This window comes from Hemitrygon akajei, chromosome 9 (assembly GCF_048418815.1).
Source record: "Hemitrygon akajei chromosome 9, sHemAka1.3, whole genome shotgun sequence".
In the NCBI taxonomy this organism is placed as follows: domain Eukaryota; kingdom Metazoa; phylum Chordata; class Chondrichthyes; order Myliobatiformes; family Dasyatidae; genus Hemitrygon; species Hemitrygon akajei.
Window position 1 is genome coordinate 164,381,881 of NC_133132.1, and position 13,792 is coordinate 164,395,672.

The window sequence follows — 13,792 nt, forward strand, 5'->3', positions numbered from 1 at the left end:
ATCAGGTTCCTTTTACCCTTGCAGTTTCTTAACTCTGACCACAAGGCTTCTACATCTTCCCATCCGATGTCACCTCTTTCTAAGGATTCTATTTCATTATTTTTAAACCAGTAGAGCCACCAACCCCCTCTGCCTACCTGTCTGTATTTTCAGTACAATGTGTATCCTTGATGTTAAGTTCCCAACTATGATCTTATTTCAGCCATGACTCAGTGATACCCCACAACATCAATATCTAACTGCATTGCAAGATCATTCACATTATTCCATATACTGTGTGCATTGAAATATAACACCTTCAGTCCTGTATTCATCACCCTTTTCGATTTTACCATTCATGTTACACTCCACCTCATGCCACTGACTGCAAATTTACCCTGTCATCAGCCTGTCCATCCTCATGTGTTGGCACGTGGCCTAGTGGGCAAGGCATCAGACTAGTAACCTGAAGGTCACTGGTTCGAGCCTCAGCTGAGGCAGCATGTTTGTGTCCTTGAGCAAGGCACTTAACAACACATTGCTCTGCGACGTCACCGGTGCCAAGCTGCTTGGGTCCTAGTGCCCTTCCCTTGGACAACATCGGTGGCGTGGAGAGGGGAAGGCCTGCAGCTTGGGCAGCTGCCAGTCTCCCATACAACCCTGCCCAGGCCTGCACCCTGGAAACTCCAGGCGCAGATCCATGGTCTCTCGAGACCGACGGATGCCACCACCATTGTCATATTATCATTACACATTGCCTCATTCTCAGTCCTTTCACTATGTTTCCCATCCCATGTTTTTAAACCCTCCCCAACAGCTCGAGCAAGCCTGCCTGCAAAGATATTGCTCCCTCTTGGGTCCAATACCTATACCTTTTTACGGGTCATATCTTCCTCAGAAGAGATCCCAATGATCCAGAAAACCTGTTCCCTGAACCACATCCTCAGCCACTCATTTGTCTGCACCATTATCATATCCCTAACCTTCATCCTAATCTAGAGTTACTTCAGGTAAAATTTCTCAAGGTCATAAGCTAATGAACAAGTTGCCAGTGGAACTGGTGGATGGAAGTTCAGTTGCATAATTTAAGAGTATTTGTATAAGAACTTAGATAGGAGGGGTATGGAGAGCTATGGTCCAGGTGACGGACAATGGGACTAGGCAGAATAATGGTTTGGCATGAACTAGATGGGCCAAAGAGCCTGTTTCTGTGCAGTAGCACTCTATGACTAATTGTTCTGAGCGTATCTCAGTCTGACTTTATCAATGATTCTGGTTTCTCATTTGTGACCCCACAGCAAACTTGCTGAGTAATATTTGATGCTTTTGCATAGCACCGTGACTTCAGCATCACCTATCTGAACTTTTTGATGCTTCTCTTTGTTCTAGAATGAAACAAGATGCAAATAATGCCGGCAAGTTTAAATCAACTGTCTCAGTTCAGTTTGACCTGGTAAATATATTCAGTGGCCACTTTATAAGGTACACCAGTAAACCTGCTCATTAATGCAAATATCTAATCAGCTAATCATGTGGCAGTAACTCATTGTATAAAAGCATGCAGACATGGTCAAGAAGTTCAGTTGTTGATTAAATCGAACTTCAGAATGTGGAAGAAATGTGATCTAAGTGACTTTGACCATGTAGTGATTGTTGGTATCAGATGGGGTGGCTTGAGTATCTCAGAAACTGCTGATCTTCTGGAATTCTCTTGCACAAGTCTCTAAAGTTTACAGAGAATGGTGCTAAAAACAAAAATAAAACATCCAGTGAGTGGCAGTTTTGAGGGCAAAAGCATCTTGTTAACAAGATAGGTCAGAGGACAATGGCCAGACTGGTTCAAGCTGACAGGGTGACAGTAACCTAGACTGATAATCATGCATTACAACTGAAACCCCTTTTTGTTGGGCGTCTCTGGAAATGCAACATATTAACCCCTCACTAACGGCCTCTGGGTTCTGTGGTGAGAAACCCACGTTTCACAAGGCTCTGTATGTCTAAGGTTGATATGACTTTGGTCCCCCAAACCCGTGAGGATGGGGCATCTTACCCACCCAAATCCCAGTTTGTGTGAACACCTTGTGATATACTGCCCCCCGCAAGAAATAATAGATTGTATACTGCATAAAATTATAACGTAAGTATATTTATGAATGTTAAATTAACCAAAAAGTTATTCAAGAAAAGAAAGCAGGAGATTAAAAAAAGCATGTCAAAAGGACAACGTCATGATAAATGTTGAAGATTTTAACATGAAAGTGATTTGGGAAAACCAGGTCAGTACTGAACCTCAAGAGAGAGAATTTGTAGAATGCCTAAAGGATGGCTTTTTAGAACAGCTTATTGTTGAACCCAGTAGGGGATTGGGTGTTGAGCAATGATCTGGAGGTGCTAAGTGAGCTGAAAGTTAAGGAACAATATCATTGAGTTCACTTTCAAATTTGAGAAAGAGAAACTAAAATCCAATGTGTTGGTACTTCAGTGGAATAAAGGAAATTACAATGGCATGAGAGGGGAAACTGGACAATGAAGACTGGAAAGGGACACTAGCAGGAAGTACGGCAGAGCAGAAATGGCTGGAGTTTCTGTGAGAAAAATGAGGGGAGTGCAAGACAGATATATTCCAAATAAGAAGTTTTCAAATGGAAGAAGGACACTACTGTGGCTGGCAAGTGAAATTAGAGCCAAAGTAAAAGAGGGCACATAAGGAAACTAAATCTAGTGGGAAGATAGAGGATTGGGAAACTTTTTTAAAAACTTGCAAAAGGAAAGTGAGAAGGTCATTAGGAAGGAAAAGATGAATCATGAAAGGAAGCTGGCAACCAATATCAAAGAAGACACTAAAAGCTTTTTTAAGCATATAAAGGGTAAAAGAGGGTAGATCTAGGACCAATAGAAAATGACACTGGAGATATTGTAATGAGAGATGCAGAGATGGCAGAGGAACTGAATATATATTTTGCATCAGTCTTCACAGTGGAAGACATCTGCAGTATACCAGACATTCAAGAGTGTCAGGGAAGTGAAGTATGTGCGGTGAAAGTTACGACTGAGAAGGTGCTCAGGAAGCTTAATGGTCTGAGGGTGGATAAATCTCCTGGACCTGATGGAATGCACCCTTGGGTTCTGAAGGAAGTAGGTGGAGAGATTGCGGAGGCATTAACGATGATCTTTCAAGAATCAATAGATTCTGGCATTGTACCAGATGGCTGGAAAACTGCAAATGTTACTCCGCTATTTAAGAAGGGTGGGAGGCAGCAGAAGGAAATTATTAACCTGTTAGCCTGATATCAGTGGTTGAGAAGTTGTTGGAATCAATTGTTAGGGATGAGATTATGGTGTACTTGGAGGCACATGACAAGATAGCCCAAAGCCAGCATGGATTTCTGAAAGGAAAATCCTGCCTGACAAACCTACTGCAATTTTTTGAGGAAATTACAAGTAGGATAGACAAAGGAGATGCAGTAGATGTGGTGTATTTGGATTTTCAGAAGGCTTTTGACAAGGTGCCGCACATGAGGCTGCTAAGCAAGATAAGAGCCCATGGAATTACCGGGAAGTTACTTGAATGGGTGGAGCATTGGCTGATCGGCAGAAAACAGAAAGTGGGAATAAAGAGATCCTATTCTGGCTGGCTGCTGGTTACCAGTGGAGTTCTGCAGGGTTCGGTGCTGGGTCCGTTACCTTTTACAATGTATATCAATGATTTGGACTATGGTATCAATGGATTTGTGGCTAAATTCGCCGATGATACGAAGATAGGTGGAGGACCGGGTAGTGTTGAGGAAACAGGGAGCCTGCAGGGAGAGTAGATAGTTTAGGGGAAAGGGCAAAGAAGTAGCAAATGAAATGCAATGTGTACGGTCAAGCACTTTGCTGGAAGAATTGGGCAGACTATTATTTAGATGGGGGAAGAATTTAAAATGCAGAGATGCAAAGGGACTTGGGAGTCCTTGTGCAGGATACCCTAAAGTTTAACCTCCAGTTTGAGTTGGTGGTGAAGAAAGCGATTGCAATGATGGCATTCATTTCTAGAGGTATAGAATATAAGAACAGAGGTGTAATGTTGAGGCTCTATAAGGCACTTGTGAGACCATACTTGGAGTATTGTGTGCAGTTTTGTGCTCTTTATTTTAGAAAGGATATACTGACATTGGAGAGGGCTCAGAGAAGATTCACGAGAATGATTCCAGGAATTAAAGGGTTACTGTATGAGGAACATCTGGAAGCTTTTGGGTTGTATTCCTTGGAGTTCAGGAGAATCTCATAGAAGCATTTTGAATATTAAAATGTCTGAACAGATTAGATATGGCAAAGTTATTTCCCATGGTAGGGTAGTCTAGGACAAGAGGGCACGACTTCAGGATTGAAGGACGTCCATTTAGAACAGAGATGCAGAGAAATTACTTTACTCAAAGGGTGGTAAATCTGTGGAATTTGTTACTATGAGCAACTGTGGAAGCCAAGTCACTGGGTGCATTTAAGGCAGAGATAGATAGGTTCTTGATTAGCCAGGGCATCAAAGGGTATGGGGAGAAGGCAGGGGAGTGGGGATGACTGGAAGAATTGGATCTGCCCATGATTGAATGGCAGGCAAATTCAATGGGCTGAATGGCCTACATCCTCCTATATCTTATGGTCTTATGGACTTAAACAAAAAATGAAAAAGGGCCCATTATAATTAAGCAGTCAATTTTACACACAAGTTGGAGCTCATCTTGAAGTTGCCCGTAACTCATGCTCTGGACACTCAGCACCTTCCGAATATCACTCAAAATCTATCTCAAACAAATGGGCTCTCCTATGGAAGTATTGGTCCTTCCTCCTTGAAGCCATTCATCTGCACAAAGCACCACGTGCTAAAGTGATGGCATCCTCAGGCACCTTTCGTCCTGTCTTCTTGCAGCTCTCCCAAAAAAGACCTTGATCCACACCAATGTCCCTCACAAAACCTCTCCACCCAGCGTTCTCTGGAACCTTCTCCCAGTTCCACCTTCTTGATTGGCAGACACTACGCTCCTAAGTTGAACAACAAAGCCCCGTAACTCAGCTCAAACCCAAACAGGCTGAGAGCAGAATAGACTGCTCTTGCAGAATTGCTGAAAAGAAATACCTACAGCATAGCAGTAAAAATCTTAAGCAGAGTGTTACACAGCAGTGGTGACAGAAAAATATCTCTGAGCGCACAGCACATCAAACCTTGAAGTGTCTTGGCTACAGTTGAAGAAGACCATGAACATGCACCCCTTGGCCACTTTATTAAGCACAGGGAGTAGAACTAATTCCAAAGAACTGTGCTGGCAGTTTAAATGCAGGAACCTGGTTATAAACGAGGTAATTTATTTCTTTTGATATTTGGATTCAAGCTTTAACGTTAGACCTCGTAGTGAATTGTAAAGTCAGATGGCAGGATGGGAGTCTCAACATTACTGAAACCTACTAGAAGTAAAATATAATTTCCTTGTGCAATAAACATCCTGTGTGTTTGTATGATCACACATATACTCAGCATCTTGTCTGCAAGTACCAGATAGAAGCCATAGTATTTAAAAAAAGTTTACATTTCAAAGTTTCTAAGTGCCGTTTTTGCTAAAACGGGCCAAGGCACAAAAGCAGTTGCCCCCATTATAGCATTTGAGGATTTTTTTTTGTTTGGATTTGACAAAGTGCATACAGTAGGACATAGAACACTACAGCACCAGAACAGGCCCTTCAGCAAACACCAAATCTTCATCCATACTGTGAGACATTGTGGAGTATCATTCTTTGGGGCTGCTTTACTGCCTCCGGGCCTGGACAGCCTGCAATCTTTGAGGAACAACGAATTTTTCAGGAGAATTTCAGGGTAACCTGAAGCTTAATAGAAGTTGGATAATACAACAAGACAATGATCTGAAAGGCAAGAGTAAATCTACAACAAAATGGTTTAAAAAGAAGAAAATTGGTGTTTTGGAATGGCCAAATCAAAGTCCTAACCTTAATCCAATAAAAATGTTGTAGAAGTACCTGTAACAAACTGGTCACGCAAGGAAGCCCACTGACATCCCAGAGCAGAAGCAGTTTTGTAAGGAGGAATGGTCTAAAATTCCTCCAAGGCAATGTGTAGGACTGATCAACAGTTTGTGGAAATGTTTGGTTGAAGTTATTGCTGAATAGGGGATCACCCCAGTTACTGAAAGCAAAATTTCACATAATTTTTCCAACAAATAAATGAAATATTAGATAATTTTTCTCAATGAATAAATGAACAAGTATAATGTTTTTTGTGTTATTTAATTGAGTTCTCTTTATCTAGTTTTAGGACATACATGAAGATCTGATCACATTTTAGGTTTTATTTATGCAGAAATAGAGAAAATTCTATAGGGGTCATGAATGTTCTAGCACCACTGTATATAGCTAGGGTGTCAAAGAATTTTGGCACAGTACTGTAGTAATTTTATGTATTGAACTGTACTGCTGCCACAAAAAAAAATCAAATTTCATGACATATGTGAGTGATGATAAACCTGATTGTGATGTGGGTCTCTTTTGTGGACTGAATATGACAGGGGGCAGGAAGAGGGGTTTCATGGTGGGGAAAATGGAAAGGGAGAGGGGAGGGAGCGGGAAGCACCAGAAATACATTCTGTATTTCTAAACTTATTGTTTGGAATCAAATAATCTTGCCTGTTGTCTCAGGGTTGGGTGTGTCTGTTCCCATGCCACCCACTGCCCCGGCACTCTGTTGCCACCTATCCCACACCCCTCCAGTGGCACTCTACCCTCACCATTCCCAGCATCCTTTGCTCCCACTAGGTTTACAAACTCACACTCCACACCACATTGACAAATATAGTACTGTGCAAAAATCTTACTATGTATATGTGCCTAAGATTTTTGCCCAGTACTGCATGTATCCTGTTGTGGGTGATAAAAAAACAGAGTGGACTGTAAACCTAGCAAGAACTATGCATCCTGCCATGGCAGCTAGAGGACTTAAATTAGAATAATGAATTGAATAAAAAGGCAGTTTTATCACTGATGGTGACTGTGAAACCAACAGTTGTAAAAACCAGATGGGTGTTTTGCTGGGAAGAGAATTTGATGTTATTACTGCAGCCTGTATGATTCTGGATTCACAGTAACAAGGTTAGCTCCTGCCTGCTAAAATAGCCCAGTAAACAATTCTGCTTTATCAAAAATGGTAGTGGCAGCTCACTGTGAATTCTCTCTGGGGTAGATACGGATGGGTTAAGAAATACCTTGCACGTTAACACCATTTAACTATTATATTGTTTGTAATTGCTCTTATCTAACATCACCTTGGTTTGAGAGTGGGCGGTGAATTTGACTGAAATGTAAATTGAGGGATATCAGGTCAGTCGCCAGATATGTTTTTCCTGCTTGTACATAATCTCTTGTTCAGTGTTAAAATAACACCCATCGCCCACTCCCACTGTAATGTATTTTGCTGAGATCTACAGGCACTAGAACATCCAGTTACGTGCAATGGATTTCATGAGCTCCCAGTGTAATTTCCAGTTTACTCAATGCTTTATTTATCCCATCTTAACCATTCTGGAGTTATGACTATTGCGGGTGAAACAAACAGCAATGAAGGGCTTCTAATAATGGGATCCTGAAAGGAGAGAGCAAATTCGTTCTCCCCAGAGAATGACTCACCAGTCTTACCCAAACAGTTGAAAAGCTTGTTGAACAGTTCTGATGCTCTCTTCTCTTTACCACCATCAGAATGTAGGTACAGGAACCTCAAGACACACACTCAACATTTTAGGAACAGCTTCTTCCTCTCTGCCATCGGATTTCTGACCAGACAATAAACCCATGTATGCTACCTCACAATCTGTGCCCTCTCTTTGCACGGCTTATTTAACTTTTTTTTTGCAGTATATATCCCTGTAATGAGTTTGTACACTTTTCCTGTGGCTGTGTGTGTTTTCTCCAAGTGCTTTGGTTTCCTCTCACAGTCTAAAGACGTACTGGTTAGCAGGTTAATTAGTCAGTGTAAATTGTCCAGTGATTAGGTTAGTTGCTGGATGATGCAACTTGATGGGCTGGAAGTGCCTACTCTGTGCTGTATCTCAGTAAAATAAAACTTCTTAAAAATTATATGTATCTATATAATATATTGTAATACATAAATTATAATAAGATAGTTATACTAATTTGTCTTATTGTAATTTATAGTATTTATTATTATGTATTGCAATATACTGCTGCCTCAAAGCAATGAATTTCATGACATATGTCAGTGAAAATAAAGCTGATTCTGATTCTGAAGCTCATCCCTTTTGGTTCTGCTTTCCACAGCTCTGGCAGCTGCAGTAGGAAGCTGAGCTTGCATTCCACAAATCTGAGCTTGCACTGTTACGTATTCAGGCAACAATAAATATATGTGAGTTAGGCAAGGGTTTTTATAACAAATAACACGTTTATTAAACACTGAAAACAAACCCCCCAAAAGTAAACAAACACTAACGTAACCGGAAATCAGCTGCTGTGCGGCAGCTTAACAGTTCTTAAAGCGATGTTGCAAAAACAGTTCTTTAAAGTGGTATTGCCAAAAGTTCAAAATGCTCACAGTCCATTTAAAAGGAGAGACTTTTTAAGGCGATTTAAATTCTCTTCTACGTCGCTTTGCTTCGATCCCCGGCGTCGAACTTTTCCCACGAAGAATTTACGAAACAAAACGGCTTAAAGGCACTGACCTTTCCTTTATCACACTGTCCTCAATCTTCTGCTATCCTGCAGAGATTAACACGAGAACAGTCAACGAATTCCTTTCAAATAAGGATCAAATAAGGCCGAACCTGTTTCACCATCGAAATTCGATTCTCCTCGATCTTTAACTCCCGAACTCCGATCTTCACTCTCCACCGATTCTTAAACAACAGTATTGTAAAGAAACTGCTGGCAATGACCTTTTAAACTTTAGGCATTAGATAAAACTTCATTTTTCAACTAAACTGCGTCATAACATTAAGTCACGCAGTAGCATGAAGTCAACATGGCAAATCCAGCCACGAACTGCCCCACCTCACAGGGTGGGGTCTTCCTTTTATAACCTGTAAAAAAAAACCTGTCACATGACCTCTACTGGTGGGAAAATGACGTCACTCCACCATCACAAGACCATTACCTCAAGTCCAGTATAACTTCAACCCCAGTCACGTGACAAGGGTACCACTGTCACGTGTCACGTGTACGTAACAGCACAGCCATACTGAGTGTACACACCTGCTGCTTGTGCTAAGCTGTAGGTGGAGGGAATGGTCACTGATGTTGCATTATGGTTGCACTTGAGCATATAAACGTATGTCTAAAACCTGACTAAAATAAAAGTCTTATTGGTGTGCTGCTAGAGTGTAGTGAATTAAATAGTGCCTGTCGCTAATGGTGAGATTAGTGTCTCATTGGTCCAGGGGTATGAATCTTGTTTTGGCGATAATATGCTGAGTGTGTGAGATAACACCGAGTTTAAATCCCAGATGAGCCCTCTGTTTAAAACGTTGATCTGGGCCTGCAGGAATCTTCTGCCGCTTTGGAAACACAGTTTGCATTGCATTTCCCAGCAGCAACCTGGAGCGAGCTGTACTGGCTTTCTTTCGATGACCTCTTGGCTTCCCTACCAAAACAAGGTACTTTCTCAATCTGTTGTATATAGCTAGGATGCCTAAGAATTTTGCACAGAACTGTGTTTGTCAACGTGGAATGAAGAGTGAGTTTGTGAATCTGGAAAAAGATGTTGGGAATGGTGATGGTGGAGTGCCATGGGAAGGGTGTGGGACAGGTGGTAGAGGAGGAATGTCAGGGTTTCGGAGGGGGGTTGGTATGGGTGTAGACACACCCAGCCATAATTGGTAGATTGATCATTACAGAATGTCTCTCTGGTGCTTCCCACTCACTCCCCTCTCCCTCCCCCTTTTCCCAACTATGATTCCTCTCATCATGCTTGCTTCCCACTCTACAATAGAGACCCATATAACAAACAGGTTTATTATCACTCACATATATCATGAAATTTGTTTTTTTTTTTTGCGGCAGCAGTACAAGGCAATACATTAGATTGCTACAGAATTGTGCAGAAGTCTTAGGCAGCCCAGCTATATATATATATTTAAGAATTTTGCACAATTCACTTTAGAGTTCACACATTTCCATGTTTAATCAATTCTTCAATTGTCTCCCAGGTAAGCCATAATAGCAAAATTAGGCCATTTGGCCCATCGAGTCTGCTCTGCCATTCAATTATTACTGATTTATTTTCCCTCTCAACCCCATTCTACCTCCTTCTTCTCATAACCTTTGACATCTTTACTGGGCAAGGTGTATCAACCTCCACTTTACATTCACCTAATAACTTGACTTCCACAACTTTTTGGCAATGAATTCCACAAGTGCACCACCAGCTGCCGAAGAAAATCCTCCTCATCTCTGGTATAAAGCAACCTCCTTCTATTCTGAGGCTGTGTCCTCTGGTCCTCACCTCTCCTACTCCAGGAAGCATCCTCTCCACATCCACTTTATCTAGGTCTTTCAGTTCAAATGGATGGCTGGCTGCATCACATTGCTTTTCCTCCTCTTTCTCAGATGTAGCTGCCCGACGGCACATCACTTACAAAGATGACTGCTAAGACAAAGAACTCCTGATGACATATAAGTCTGTGTCCTCCTTTTCTGCCATGAGGCCAAACTCAGGTTAGAGGATCAGCACCTTATATTCTGGCTGGATAGCTTCCAACCTGATGACATGAACATCGATTTCTTGAACTTCTGGTAATTATCCAAAGGTTCAAGTGTCAATTTCAGATACCTGCCTGATCCAATATTACATGCCATTTTTATGTGCTAAAGATAAAATATAACAGCTGGACAATTCCATAGTTACAATATATCTACAATGCTTCCTTTAAATTACATGCAATGCACATAAAATGCTGGAGGAACTCAGCAGGCCAGGTATGACCTATGGAATAAAGTACAGTCGACATTTTAGGCTCAGAACTTTCATCAGGAAGTTATTTTGAACCATGAATATCAATTACATATAATTTTCAATATAATTTGAAAATGAATGTTAATCCCCACTGACTCTGGGATCTCTGGGCCGCATTCATGCATATGCAGGCATTTCAGGTTAAATGGAGTATTTTTTTGTTTGTAATCAACCAATAAATGCAGCTCCAGGAAGACCATTGTTCAAAGCTGCATTTTAAATTCAATCTACAATCCACATTCTGGTCTAAAGACTGGCTGCTGTTGAAATCAGCCTTTGCTATATTCCATAACTCCAGTATATGCCCTAACAAAATAGCCAATTAACTGATCAAGCAGCACAAGTTAACTAACCAGCTCGATTGTCATGGATTAACAATGCATTGCAAAGCTTGTACGTGATTCTAAGAGTTGGCAAATTCAGCCCAGACAATGATTTTATTTTAGTTATTTTGAATCATAAAGGTCAACACAATATAATCAGGATTATTAGCACTGATAGAGTATGTCATGAAATTTGTTGTGTTCTGACAGAATATAGCGCAATATGTAAAAAGATTATTAAGTTACCATAATAACTATATAAAACAATTGCATAATACAAACAGAGCAAATTAGTGAGGCAATCTTCAAGGGTTCATGGACCATTTAGAAATCTGATGGCAGAGTGGAAGAAGCTGTTCCAACAACATCCCTGCAACAGATGACCAAATGACACCCCCTAAGCCTCATGGTTGTCGACGGTATGCAGTACATACGGCAACCTGGGTTTTGCAACGGATAACACAGGTGCTTTAGTCAGCAACTCTTTCAGCAGCAGAAAGGCCTCTTCACATCTTGCATCCCATCTTTCCCCAAAAGGCTCTGAAGGGCTAAGATAAACATTACTTTCCTCTCCTTTCATTCTCCTCCCTTTCTTCCCCAAGGGAGAATAACCACAAAGAAGCAGATTAAAAGGGTAGCTTACTCCGGAATAGTCTATCACAAATCTCCGGTAGTACCCACAGAACCTAAAGGATGAGCAGAGAGCACTCACATTCTTGGGCCTTGGCCATGTGGTCACTGCCTCCATCTTGGATGGATCCGTAGCTACTCCATTCTTTGAGACGATGTGCTCGATGTAACTGACGGACATCTTACAGAACTGACACTTGTCCAGTGACAGTTTTAACCCTTCAGCTTTAAGGCAGTTTAGCACCTTCAGCAGCCTTGTCTCGTGCTTCTCCAGTGTACATTTGAACACTATGAGATCAGTCAAGTGCGCCAGTACCTCGAGCAAGTTCATGTCCGCAGCAGTCTTCTCCATGACACCTTGGAAAGTAGCCAGTGCCCATGATATGCCCTGGGACATTCTTTCAAACTGAAAGAATCCAAGCGGACTTATAAATGCCTTCTTCTCTTTGTCAGCTTAACTCATGGGTATCTGATAATACCTCTTAGGTCCAACGCACTGAACCATTTTGATCCACTCAGGCAGGCCAGAGCACCCTTGATCTGTGTAACAGTATACTGGTCAGGGACAGTACATCAATTCAGTGTCTGATAGTCAACACACATTCATATCTTCCCATTCTTCTTCTTCAAAACCGCTATGGGTGACGTATAGGGACTCCTTGACTCAGTGATAATTCCAGCTTCCTTCAGTTTCAGCAGATGCTGCCAAGCATCCTCCTCTTCCATTGGTGCTAACAGTCAAGAGCTTTCTCAGAAAGGGGTATCCTCTGTCACTTGGAGAGTGTGGTGAGTACTCTCGGAGCAACACAGATTGAACTCGTCAGTAGAAAAGATGTCTACGAACTTTAACGTCTTTTCTTTTAGGGTTTTGCTCTTTAGTGTTTTCCTTACTACATCGCTTGGAATGTGTTCCCCCAAGATACCAAGCTTTTCCCTTACTGGGTCTCTCCAAATTTTCCCCGCTTTCTTTTCCATTTAAGTAACCATGGGGTTACCTTCTGCAGGCTTTTCTGTCCTTCACGCTCCCACTTGAAAAGTCCCTCCTCACAGAAAATACCGGTCGCTTCCCTTGTCAAGAGATCCCTGTCAGTAGCAGCCATCTGTTTAATATGTCCTACTGGTGGGTCTGGTTTCCTATTGGAAATGTCGTGCTTGGTGACAGCACGAGCCAACATCAACTGAGATGCCTTGGCTTGCAGGTTTTTCACTACTTCCTGCAAAACCCCCACTTGTGGTACTCAGCAACAGGGGCTACTACCGAGGACTTTGCCCTGCTGATGGAGGCCTCCTGCTCCTCCGTTGTGTTTTCCTCATCTCTTACTTCTCTGATCAGCTCAACAAACGAGGGAGGTGGACGCATCTTATGAGACATCCGAATTCTTAAAGCAATCATGTTGTGTGAACGCGTGCCCTTCACAACTGCCTCCATCCCTAATCTATTCATCTCAGCTGGTTGAATGGCCCCTTTATGGCACAAGCAATGCAGTTGTCTCTTTAGCCTGAAAATGTGGGCAGAAAGTTTCTCCCCTTCCTCCTGGAATGTGTGCCTGAATCTCATCATAAGCTCCGCTGAGCTGTACGTCATGCCAAAAACGTTTCTAGCGTTGCATGTAGCCCACGGACATGAACAATAGACTCTCTGCCTTTAGAGACTTCAGCACCTCAGCAGCTGGACCTTTTAGACTCCCTACCAGTAGTTATCTTGTCACATTATCAGAGCACTGCCACTCATCCAATAACTGAGATGTCTGCTCTGCCCAAGTCTCATGTTCCTCCTCCCCATCGGGCTTGACTCCTGAGAACATCCTTAGACTATGACAACTTTGTCTCTCCGCCGGTACACTTTGTTATTTATCTACTA